Source organism: Pteropus alecto, unplaced genomic scaffold (genome assembly GCF_000325575.1).
Source record: "Pteropus alecto unplaced genomic scaffold, ASM32557v1 scaffold403, whole genome shotgun sequence".
NCBI classification, from domain to species: Eukaryota; Metazoa; Chordata; class Mammalia; order Chiroptera; family Pteropodidae; genus Pteropus; species Pteropus alecto.
This window is the reverse complement of record NW_006434097.1, coordinates 273,414-286,989: the sequence shown is the minus strand read 5'-3', so window position 1 is coordinate 286,989 and position 13,576 is coordinate 273,414.

The window sequence follows — 13,576 nt, the reverse complement described above, 5'->3', positions numbered from 1 at the left end:
GAAACGCCAATCAAGACCACAATGAGATACCATCTCACACCTGTTAGAATAGCTATAATCAATAGGACAAGTAATAACAAATGTTGGAGAGGATGTGGAAAAATAGGAATTCTCATACATTGTTGGTGGGACTGCAAATTGGTAGAGCCACTATGGAAAACAGTATGGAAGTTCCTCAAAACACTAAGAATTGATCTACCATGTGATCCAGCAATCTCTCTACTGTGTATTTACCCCAAAGACTTGAAAACCCATATTCAAAAAGACATTTGCACACCAATGTTCATAGTAGCACTATTCACAGTAGCCAAGACATGGAAGCAACTAAAGTGTCCTACGATAGATTATTGGCTAAAGAAGCAGTGATACATATATATGATGGAAGATTACTCAGCCAGAAGAAGACATGAAATATTGCCATTTTCACCAACATGGATAGATCTCAAGATAATCATGCTAAGCAAAGTAAGCCAGACTTAAAAAGTTGAAAATCACATGATGTCACTTACATGTGAGATATAAACCTAAAAGCAACAAATGAACAGAAGAAACAGAGATTCATGGACATGGACGATGGACTAGTGTTTATCAGAGTGTAGGGATTGGGGGAGGAGAGATGAGGTAGACAGGGTAAAGGGGGTCAAAAAAAAGGTTTTGTGAGAGGGTGAAATGGGCAAAGGGGATCAAATATATGGTAGCTGAAGGAAACTGGACTTTGGTTTTTAATCACACAATAGAATAAATAGATGTCAAATGATAATGTACACCTGAAAATTATATAATTGTATTAATCAGTGTTACCCCCAATAAACTTTAAAAAATAAAATAATAAAATAAAATAAGAAATGCAAATACCTAGGCCTCAACCCAGACCTAAGGAATCAGACTACCTGGGGGTAGAGCCCAGGCACCTATGTTTTAACAAGCTCCCTGGATGATCTATATGCATGTTTAATTTTGAGAAGCACTGATCTAGAGTAGCAGAATTACAGTATCCTCATAGGACTGTCTCGGATTCCAGAAAAGGGGTTGATACACTTTCCTTTAAAGGGGTTCACATAGTGAATATTTTAGGCTTTGTGGGCCATATAGTCTTTGTCACAAGTAATCATTCTGTCATTTAAATGTAAAAGCAACCATGGACAATACGTTAACAAACAAATATGGCTGTATTCCAATAAAACTTTATTTACTAAAAACAAAAACAAAAACAAAAAACAATACTAAAATCTAGATTTGGACATATTTCCATGTCCTTCTTTTGTCTTACTTCTTGGAAGATTCTCTCTATCACTCCTCACTTTACCTTCTGGCCACTTGGTTCCACTTCTTATCCATTTTTCTCATTTCATAAAAATAGTAGTTCGTGTTTACATCTGAGTAGTTTTCTCAATCTACTTCCTCCTATGGTAGTCTGGGAGTCCAAAAAACTTCAGTTTCTACTATTTCTTTCCCTTTTAGTCCAAGCTTATACAATCCTGATACAATTCCTTGAAAAACTTTTTGGGCTTTCTATATACTTATTTAGAATTTATTCCATTAGTCAAAAGACATAACCAGAAGAGATTTCTCTGACTTTCGCCTCTGGTGAGACTGCTCTGGATAATTATCTTAAAATTCTTAAAAGCCCTATTGTTTAGCAAAAAGAATATGTAAAATATATCCTTAAGATCCTTAGAAAACCTTTGTCTAAAAGATTCTGAGAGAAGCTGCTTTACATCTTTTTGAGGTTTTTTAACAAAAGATTTTACAATCCCAATCTTGTTTTGATCTTTGGTCTGAAACCCTTTCTAATTTGAGAATCACAGTCTGGAGAGGCTGGAAAAGAGAAATAGTATTATTTTCAAACCCAGTAAGTCCTGGATTCTTTACAGTAAAAGTTAATTCTTTAGCTCACATCTCTCTACATGTTATCATATTCAGTGAGAATAAAGTAAGAGTCACTTTTAATATTTTGCTTGTATATCTCTATATACACATAGATATAGGTGTATTTATTATTTTCCATATTACCATAAAGAGACATTGCTGCCTTTCTTCTACTGTGTAACAAGAGTTTCCTTTTCTTCATCTGCTGCCTGGTCCTAAAGACAATGACACACATTTTTAGGTTTTGTTATAGTAGCACCCCACTTACAGATAAAATATCTATTCCAGTTAACTGTTGCTGAATAATAAATCATCCCAAATTTAGAGGCACAAAGCAACAACCATTTTATTACACTCACAAATTTTTTGGATTAAGAATTTGGAAGGACACAATGAGGATATCTTTTTCTTGGTTAAAAAATTCTAAAGCCCCAGCTGGAGATACTCAAAGACTGGGAAGTGGGATCACTTGAAGATTTATTCAATCACATATCTGGAAGTAGGGTCTTAGCTGAAGTTGTTGGCCAAAACTTCTACATGTAGCTTCCCCATGTGGCTACTTGGAGTCTTCTTTTAATTTAGAGAGATCACCTTGAGGACACTCATCATCATGTGTCAGTCATTACAACTTGGAATACTCAAACCATTCAAAAAGCACAGCTCATCTCTGATGTATTAAGCACTCTTCTGGTGGCAATTTAAATATAGAACATGAATGTGGCGAGTAATCAAAACCTCTAGATGGACACATTGTCATGCAAGCCTGGATGATATAAGGTAGCAGAGGCTACTTAACCCCAAGAGATCCTCCACCATGGAAACATTATAGCCATCTATCGGTAGTTAGAAATATAACTGATCAGATATGAATAACTGGTAGATCATTACACATAGCCTTGTGTGAGGGACCCTGTGAAAAACACCAAAGTTCTAAACTGAACTGGGAACCCATTGTTTGATTGGTTGAAGATGTCAACTCAAAAATTCTGTACAATTATATGCTTCTGGATATTACCAGATAGTCTTCTTGAAACACTGATAATTCATTTAATGGAATTTCCATTGATCGTGTGTCTTTAATAATGCTCTTCAACAAAACACAAATGTCCCTGAATCTAGGAACACTCGAGTCCTAAAGCTAAGATAGCCTTATCAAGGTTGGTATCATATTGAGAATTGAGATCATGTTGTAAATGCAATTTTGTATTGGCCCACTTCACCTGCTATTTTAATAGGAACTTTTTTTTCCCTATAATTGCATTGTCTTCATAACCAGAAATATTAATTTCAATAGTTCCCATACATTCCCTCAAGGTTATTTTGCATGAAATATATTTGAATAACAAAAACAACACTAAACTACTCCAATAAATTATATCTACATTTCAAATTTCAGAAATGAATATTGTGTAAGAATATGTTTTAAAGAAAAGGAAAAGTGCCACTTTTTAATTCATATATTATGAGTTGTACCTTTATCATATATATACTTTTTAAACTATTAAAAAAACAGATAGAATTTCACAGGTGAGTTAAAGAGTAACCAAAAGAGCAAATATTACCTTGGAATTTTTGGTTATGAACTTGACTGTTATTTGAATTCTTCCTTTGACGCAGGTCATCCTTGGTTTACCCCATAATCCAAGACCCTCTGGCTAGCATTCCTCCTGGACTCTCCGCAGCCTAAAGTATAGTACATGACCATCATATTATAAAATCCATAGCTCCAGAAGCATTACACATATGGACATAGATTAATTGAACTATTGGCTCTGTAATCAAAAGTCTTACTCCTATATGTCAGGACACCACATCTGCATAATTGTCCAGGAATTTACTACCTTTTGCAGACAGTTTCCTTTATCTGGGTCAGTTGATGGAATTCCTTACATAACTCCACAGACACTCAGGCCTCATACTTCAGAGCAAGGCAGAACATTTTAGATATCCTGTTGATGGAGGAGATATACGAATGTCATTCTGCACATTCAAAATGTTACTCCCTGTGCCAGACCTATGTTAGATTAGTATTAGCACTGTAGATGGTATGTGACTTTCTGCTCATGCGGAGATGTCAACACTTCCAGAGCAGAAGGCAGTTACTGTGCAAGAGTCCCAGTTGCTGGAACAAAAAAATGTACTATGGAATGATGCTGCCCTAAACATGACATTCCAAGAAAGAATTCACATTTTTTTCTGTGAATAACTGATTTAGATAGCCAAGGCTAGCTGGACCTGTGCGTATAGCTGAAAGGCTACCTGGACACTTGGATTCATTTTCTAGCTGTCCTGGTTCAGTCTAGCACCAGCCATGACTGAATTAATGCAACAGTATTAAATATTTTATTGAAGAAAAATCAGCTGCTTTATGTATATATTCTGGGCACACAAGCAAGAAATTTTGCAGTTATTGAATTATGATGCCCTGCTTATTCACTTATTGAATAAGCCATTATTAAGTACTTGCTATTATATAGGTACTTGAGATACAGTGGTGAGAAAATCAGACAAAATTTTTTGCTTTATGAGACTTTCCTTTCAGAGTGGAAGACAGAAAATAAAACAAATAAATAAGTAAATAAAATAGCATGCTAGAAAGAAGTAAGTGCTGTGAGAGGTAAATAGCAAGAAAAAGGGGATAAAGAGATTTCTTTTAAATGTGATCTCAGAAAAGGTCTTCTTGAGAAAGCGACATTTAGCCAGATACTGGAAGAAGCTAAAGCAGGAAAACATGTAGCTATCTGGGAGGAAGACCTCTACATAGAGGAACGCAGAACTGAAATTTTAACTCTGCTTTAAACTTTGAGTTCAAGGCACAACCATTGTGATTAAATAACAAATGAATCAGCATGATGTTAGCCATTACTGAGATGTGTTAGCTCTTCTTTACTTCTGGCCATACTCTGACCTACCGTGATAAAGAACACATTCAGATAGTACAAATATCTACTTCCAATACTACATTGGAGGCAAACTTATTGCAGAAGGATAATAGCCATTCAACAATGACCTTGACCATTTAATTCCTGAAAAAAAATGGCATTGCATACTCTTTAAAGGAAGGGTCAACAAATAACAGTTTATGAGTCAAATCTAATCCTCTGTTTTTTTTTTAATTAAAATTGTAGTTGAGATAATTATAGATTCCCAAGAAGTTGTAAGACACAGTACAAAGAGATCTCCTGTACCCTTACTCAGTTTCCCCCAATGACAACTCCTTTCAAAACTATATTTATTATAGAGTTCTGGGAAAGATGGCACAGTAAGAAAATGCTGTTTGTCTCTTCTCATGACCATATTAAGACAATAATTAAATTATAGAACAATTAACATGGAGAACCATCTGAAGACTAGCTGAACAGAAATCCTGTAACTGAGTATATAAAGGAGAGGTTATTTCAAAACTGTTAGGAGGGGTAGCGATGTGAAACAAGAAGACCCCACACCCATGTGTGGCAGTGGAGCATTAAGAGAGATATCTCGTCTGCATAGGTCCTCCCGCAGAAGACTGAGGGGCCCCAGCTCCACACCAGGAATCCCCAGTGCAGGGTTCCAGTGTCAGGAAGAGGAGTCCCCACAACATCTGTTTGTGAAAATCAGCACGGATTCCATTCCACAGGGTAAGATAGAAGGCTGCTGGGAAACCAAACTTCCTCTAAAAGGGCCCACACAGAGACTCACTTGCTCACAGGCATTCATCCTGGATTCTAGCAGAGGGAAAGAAAGACAGTGACTTGGGATGCACCAGAGACATACAGGGAAATACTGAGTAGTGTGACTTTAGGATGGAGGCTGAAGGGACAGCCACCTTTATCCCTGTGTCGAGCCTACCACCCATGTAGCTTACAGGTGGGTGTCTATTTCATGTATTGAACCCTTCATCCACACACCCAAATCTGAATCTACATTGGCCTGGTGACTCCCTGGAACTCTGCCCAACCCAATTTATTCACCACTGAAGGCATTTTTGGAAGCTTGGAAAACAGCCCTGACCCATGCTATAGTCTTTCTTATACTATAGGGGTCTGCAAGCTCAAAGCAGGGGATACTTGCATCAGTGGGCTCTGAGACTTTTGTGAGTAGCCCCAGGTTCAACATTAGTACCAAATCTGAATCTGCATTAACCTAGGGAATAACACTTGCCCAACCCTGGTGACTCTCTGGGACTCCACGTCACCCAACTCGTTTATTGCCCAAGGCTATTTTAGTGACTTATGAGCAGCTTCCAGGTGGCTTCAGCCCTTAGAGTGCCCTGAGCATTTGGCTGAGCTGCCCAAGGTCCAGTACCAGTCAGCCAACATCAGTTTGCAGCATGGCCTCTCCCACATGCCCCCAGGTCCAGCATAGGCAGTGGCCAACTGGAAAGTTTTGTAGTTCCTACCAGGTAGCCCTGAGCCAGTCTCAGGCAGCAGCTGACCTTGGCCAGCATGGGAATCCATCTCAAGAGTCCCCAGGACAAACACACCTGGAGGCTGGCTTCAGACTACAACAGAGTACTACCTGATTAGGCCCACAAGTGGCACTCCTAAAGAGTGATCTCAGTAAGCACATGAGCCCACTGAGGCTAATCCTACTCTGTGGGGTCAGCCCACACACAGCAGCTCAGACTCTGTGAGCATGGCTAGTTCTCACAATCAGTCATTATGAGAGTCAATTCCACCTACTGAATTGTCAAATGCAACCAAGGCTAAACTAAAACAGGAGGGCACACACAACTCACACAAGGATCACTCCTGGAGAACCCACTTCAGGTAATCAGGAAGATTGTGCCATTGGGATACAAAGGGGACTTACTACATAAAATTACCTGGCCAAGACTGAGAGATGTAGCAGATCTGCCTAATACATAGAAACAAACAAAATAAAAAGCAGCCAAAATGAAGAAACAAAGAAGCATGCCCCCCTAAAAAAGGAGGAAACTCCAGAAAAATAAATAAGTGAAACAGACTCGAGTAATCTACCAGATACGGAGTTCAAAACGTTAGTTATACAAATGCTCAAGGAATGCAGTGAGAATTTCAAAAAAGAGATAGAGAGCATAAAAAAGAACATAAAAATCATAAAAAAAGAACAAGTCAGAAATGAAAAATACAATAACTGCAATGAAAAATATATTACAAGTAATCAACAACAGATTAGATGAAGGAGAGGATTGAATCAGCAATTTGGAATACAAAATAAGAAAAAATGTCTAATTGGAACAGAAAAAAAAATGAGAGTAATTTAAGGTGCCACTATGACGACATTAAGTGTAACAATATTTACATCATACGGGTATCAGAGGAGAAGAGAGAGAACAAGAGATTGAGAACTTATTTGAAGAAATAACAATGGAAAACTTCCCTAAACTGGCAAAAGAAACAAGCATACAAGTACATGAAGCACAGGCAGTCTCAAACTAGATGAACCCAAACAGGCTCACATCAAGACATGTCATATTAAAAATAGCGAAGGTTAAACACAAGAGAGAAGCCTAAAAGCAGCAAAAGAAAGGCAGCTATTTATTTAAAAGGGAGTTCTCATAAGACTGTCAGCTAAAACTTTGTAAGCAAGGAGGAAATGATATGAAATATGCACAATGATAAAAAGTAAGAACCTGCAACCAAGACTACCCTACCCAGCAAGTATATCATTTAAAATTGATGGAGAGATAAGAGTTTTCCAGACAAGAAAAGGCTAAAAAACTCATCACCACCAAAACGGTATTACAAGAAATGTCGAAAGGACTTCTTTAAGAAGAGAAAAAGAATAAATATGAATAATAAAATGGCAATAACTACATACCTATCAATTCTCACTTTAAATGTAAATGGATTAAATGTTCCAATCAAAAGCAAAGGATAGCTGAATGAATAAGAAAACAAGACTCATACATATGCTGTCTACAAGAGACCCACTTCAGATAGAAAGACTCACAAAGGCTGAAAATAAAAGGATGGAAAAAGTTATTTCATGCAAATGAAGACAAAAAGTCTGAGGTAGGAATACTTATGTCATACAAAATAGACTTTAAAACAAAGTCTGTAATAAGAGAGAAAAAGGACTTTACATAATGATAAAAAGATCAATCCAACAAGACAATATAACCATAGTAAACATTTATACACACAACATAGGAGCACCTAAATGTATAAAGCAAATTATGACTAACATAAAGGGAGGGATTGACAGTAATACAATCATTTAGTAGGAGACTTTAACACCCCATTGACACCAATGGACGGACCTTCCAAAAGGAAAATCAACAATGGTAACAGTGGCCTTAAATGATACACTAGACCAGATAGATGTAACTGACATTTTTAGAGCATTTCACGCCAAAGCAGCAGAATGTACATTCTTTTCAAGTGTGCGAGATTTTCCAAGATAGACCAAATTTTAGGCCTCAAAACAAGTCTTAGTAAATTTAAGAAGATTAAAATCATATCATGCATCTTCTCTGACTAAAATAGTATGAAACTAGACATCAATTATAAGCAAACAACAACAACAACTGGAAAACACACAAACACAGGAATACTAAATAATATGTTACTAAACAATGAATGGCTTAACAATGAGATCAAGAAAGAAATCAAAATATATCTTGAAACAAATGAAAACAAAAACACAATGACCCATAATCTATGCGACACAGTGAAAGCAGTCCTAAGAGGTAAATTCATAGCAGCACACAATTACCTCAAGAATCAAGAAAAAATTTAAATAAAGAATCTAAACTTACGCTCAAAGGAACTAGAAATAGAACATCAAACAAAATCCAAAGTGAGTAGAAGGAGGGAAATAATAAAGATCAGAGTGGAACTAAACAAAATAAAGTATTTTTAAAAAATACAAAGGATCAATGAAACCAAGAGCTGGTTCATTAAAAAAATAAACAAATTTGAGAAATCTTTAACCAGAATTGTCACGAAAAAAGAGAAAGGACCAAAATTAATAACATCAGAAACAAAAGAGAAATGACAACTGACTCCACGGAAACACAAATCATAAAAAAATACTATGAGCAATTATATGCCAACAAATTGGACAATCTGAAAGAAATGAATACAGTCCTGGAAACATACAATCTTCCAAGATTGAATCAAGAAGAAACAGAAAATGATCACTACTAACAAAACTGAATCAGTAATCAAAAAACTCCCAACAAATCGAAGTCCTGGACCAGATGGCTTCACAGTTGAATTTTCAAAAAATTCGAAGAAGAATTAACACCTATACTTCTCAAACTATTTCTAAAAATTCAATAGAAGGGAAAGCTCTCAAGATCATTTTTTTATGAGGCCACTGTTACCCTGGTTCCAAAACCAGACAAAGACATTGCAAGAGAAAAGAATAAAAAAAGACAAGAAAAAAAAATTATAGACTGATAACCCTGATCAATATAGGTGCAAAAATCTTCAACATTTAGCAAACCAAATGCAGAAAGACATTATAAAAGTCATACACCATTATCTAGTGAGATTTATTCCTTGGATGCAGGGTTGGTTCAATATCCACAAATCAATTAACCTGATACACCAAATTAACAAATTGAAATATAAAAATCATATTATCATATCAATACATGCAGAAAAATCATTTGAAATAATTTAGCATCTATTTAGAAAAATAAAACTCTCAGCAAAGTGGGACTAAGGGAAACATACCTCAACAAAATCAATGCAATATATGACAAACCTACAGCTGACATCATACTCAATGGAGAAAAGCTAAAAGTGCTTTTCTTAAGATCAGGAACAGGTTAAGGATGTCCACTCTCACTACTTTTATTCAACATAGCGTTGGAAGTCCTAGCCATAGCAATAAGACAAGAAAAATAAATAACATCCAAATTAGGAAGAAAGAAGAAAAACTCGTAATTTGCAGATGACAAGATACTATATATAAAGATCCCTAAAGATTCCACTAAAAAACTATTAGAACTGATCAATGAATTCAGTAAAGTAGCAAGATACAAAATTAATATTCAGAAATTGGTTTCATTTTTATACATCAATAACGAACTATCAAAAAGACAAATTAAGAAAATAATATCATTTACAATTGTATCAAAAATATTTAGGAATAAATTTAACCAATCAGGTAAAAGACCTGTATTTGGAAAATTATAGCACATTGAGAAGAGAAATTGAAGGAGATACAAATAAATAAAAACATATACCATGCTCATGGATGGGAAGAATTAACATTGTTCAAATGTCCATAGTACCCAAAGCAATCTATAAATTCAAAGCAATTCCTATCAAAATACCAATGGCATTTTTTTTCACTGAACTACAACAAATAATTCCACAGAAGACCCAAAGTAGCCAAGACAATCTTGAGAAAGATGAACAAAGTTGGAGGTATCACACTACCTGATATTAAACTATACTATAAGGCTATAGTAATCAAAACAGCATGGTACTGGCACAAAAAACAGACACATAGATCAATGGAATATAATAAGGAGCCCAGCAATAAATCTGTGCCTAAATGTTAATTAATCTATGACAAAGAAGGCAAGAATATACAATGGGTTAAAGACAGTCTATTCAATAAATGGTGTTTAAAAAACTCCACATATACATGCAAAAACTAAAACTAGACCACCATCTTAGGTCAAAGAGTTAAATGCGAGACCCAAACCCACAAAACTCCTAAAAGAAAACATAAGCAGTAAACTCTGACATTGTTCTTATTAATATTTTTTCTGATATATTTCCTCAGACAAAGAAAACAACAACAGCAAAAAATAAACAAATGGACCACATCAAACTAAAAAGTTGTTGCACAGCAAAACAAATCATCAACAAAAAGGAAAAGACAACTTAAGATATTTGTCTATGATATATCTGATAAGGGGTTAATAACCACAATTTATAAAGAACTCAAACCACTCAACACACACAATAAAAATAATTAAAAAATGGGCAGAGGACCCGAACAGACATTTCTCCAAATAGAATATACGGATGGTCAATATACATATGAAAAGATGCTCAATGTCACTATTCATCAGAGAAATGCAAATTAAAACTACAATGGGGTATCGCCTGTTAGAATGGCTATCATCAATAAATCAACAAACGAGTGTTGATGAGGAAGTGGAGAAAAGGGAACCGTTGTGCACTGTTAGTGGGAATGGACATTGGTGCAGCCACTATAGAAAATAGTATGGAGTTTCCTCAAAAAGTTAAAAATCAAACTATCTTTTGACTGTTTTCCACTTCTGGGTATTTACCAAAGAAATCTGAAACACTAATTTAAAAAGATATATGCACCCTTATGTTTATTTCTGCATTATTCATGATATATTGACAATAGCCAAGATATAAAATGTGCCCATCAATAGACGATTGGATAGAGAAGTTGTGGTACATACAAAGAATACAATATAACTTGGCCATAAAAAAATTAAATCTTACCATATAAGATAACATGGATGGACTTAGAGGATATTATTCTGAGTGAAATAAGTTTGACAGAGAAATACAAATACCATATGATCTCACTTATGCAATATGAAGAATAAAATAAACTAACAAAAAAAATGAACTCATAGATACAGAGAACAAACTGATGGTTGCTATATAGGAGCAGGATTAGGGACTAGGTGAAAAAGGTGAAGGGATTAAGAAGTAGCATTGGTAGTTGCAAAATAGTCATGAGGATGTGAAGTATAGCATAGAAAATACAGTCAATAATATTGTAATAAATATGTATAGTGCCAGGTGAATACTAGACTATTCAAGGGAATCATTTTGTAAATTATATAAATGTCTAATTACTATGCTATACACCTGAAACTAATATAAAATAATATTTTATGTCAACAGTAATTGCAAAATAAAAAATTAAATTAAAATTAAAAAATAAAAATAAAATGTACCATTTAAAAGATCAATAGGAGTACTTGTGATAAAAATAGATGCATGACTTTCATGGGGAAACTTATGAAACTTTACTGAAGAATATTAATAAAAAGCTAAAGACAAAAACAAAAAAAATAAAAATAGAACTACGAGATGATCCAACAATTCCACTTCTGTGTATATATTTGAAAGAATTGAAATTAAGATCTCAAAGAGATTTCTGTACTACCATGTTTATTGCAGCATTATCCACAATAGCCAAGAAACAACCCAAATGTCCATCAGTAGATAGATGAATAAATAAAATGTGGTAAAGAAAAAAAATGGTGCAGGTGCAGGTGCTAGAGGCTTTGTACATTTCTTCTTGTGCCCACACCAAAGTTGTGATGAAAAGATAGAACAAACAGCAAGCAGAGTCACCTGGGGTCTGGATGAACAGGAGCCCTACAACTAAGGAGAGAAATAAGAAATCACCCTGCAATGGTCGGAGGTAGGAGGGGGCAGAGACACTAGGCTGTCAGGTCAGGAGCAGCTGAATGGGACAGAGGATATGGGAGCCACAGCCATTCCTCTTAAAGGGGCCGTGACCATAACCGGACCTTCGCGACGATGGACTCACTTGCTCTGAGCACTATCTCCTGGTCAGCAACTTGGGGGGCACCAGGGACTTACAGGGGGATGCTGAGTTGCCGGAGCGAGAGCAGAGAGGCTAAGCTCTCTCCCAGGCAGAAGGGCTGGTGGAATCCATTGTTCTTCTGTTGAGCCCTTTTCCCTCCCAGTGTACAGATGGAGGTACTGTCATAACTGAGATGCCATCCACCTGGATAAGAGAGGTTGCTCATCACAGAAGATTCACTGAAACTCTGACTCTCCCAACTTATGGCCTTATTCAAGCAACATCTAGTTGCGTCCTGGGCGAGCTCTGTGCAACTTGATAAGCAAGCTCCAAGACCCACACTGGTGGCAGCTGACCTTGTTTCCTGACGTGGCTTCTTGAGGCAACTATAAGCTCAGCATCTGTGGATTGCTTGCTGAATCTTAACAGGTGGACCCAAAGGGGCACAGGCTGGGGCTAAATTTGGCCTGCTACTAAATCCCTCTCAGGTCTGTGCCACTGGACACCTACCACACAAAGCCACACCGATAAAACCAGGAGACTTAGCAGCTTTTATTAGTACATAGAAACAGAGACAGAAAGGCAGAAAATATGGAAGACAAAGAAACAGAACACATATGAAAGAACAGAACAGAGATCCAGAAATAATGGAGTCAAGCAAACTAACAGATACAGAGTTCAAAACACTGGTTATAGATGCTCATTGAACTTAGGGGAAGTGTAAATGAACACAGTAAGAACTTTAACAAAGAGATAACATAAAAATGGAAATGGAAATTATAAAAGAGAACCAGTTAGAAATGAAGAATACATTATCTGAGATGAAGAGTATATTAGAGGGAATCAACAGAGTGGATGAAGAAGAGTATCAAACCGCCAATATAGAGGATGGAGAAGTCAAGGCCAACCAATCAGAATGGCAAGGAAAAAAAAGTAAAAAATATAATAATAATTTAAGGGGTGTTTGTGACAAAATTAAATGTAAAAACATCCACGTCATAGGGGTACCTGAAGGAGGAGAGGTAGAATAGGGAGTTGAAAGCTATTTGAAGAAATGATGGAAAATTTCCCTAATCTGATGAAGGAAATAGACATACAGACTCAGAAAGCTCAGAGTCCCAAGAAAGAGGAATCCAAAGAGGCCCACACCAAGACACATCATAATTAAAATGCCAAAGCTTAAATATAAAGAGAGAATCTTAAAAGCAAAAGATAAAAGCAGTGAATTACCTAC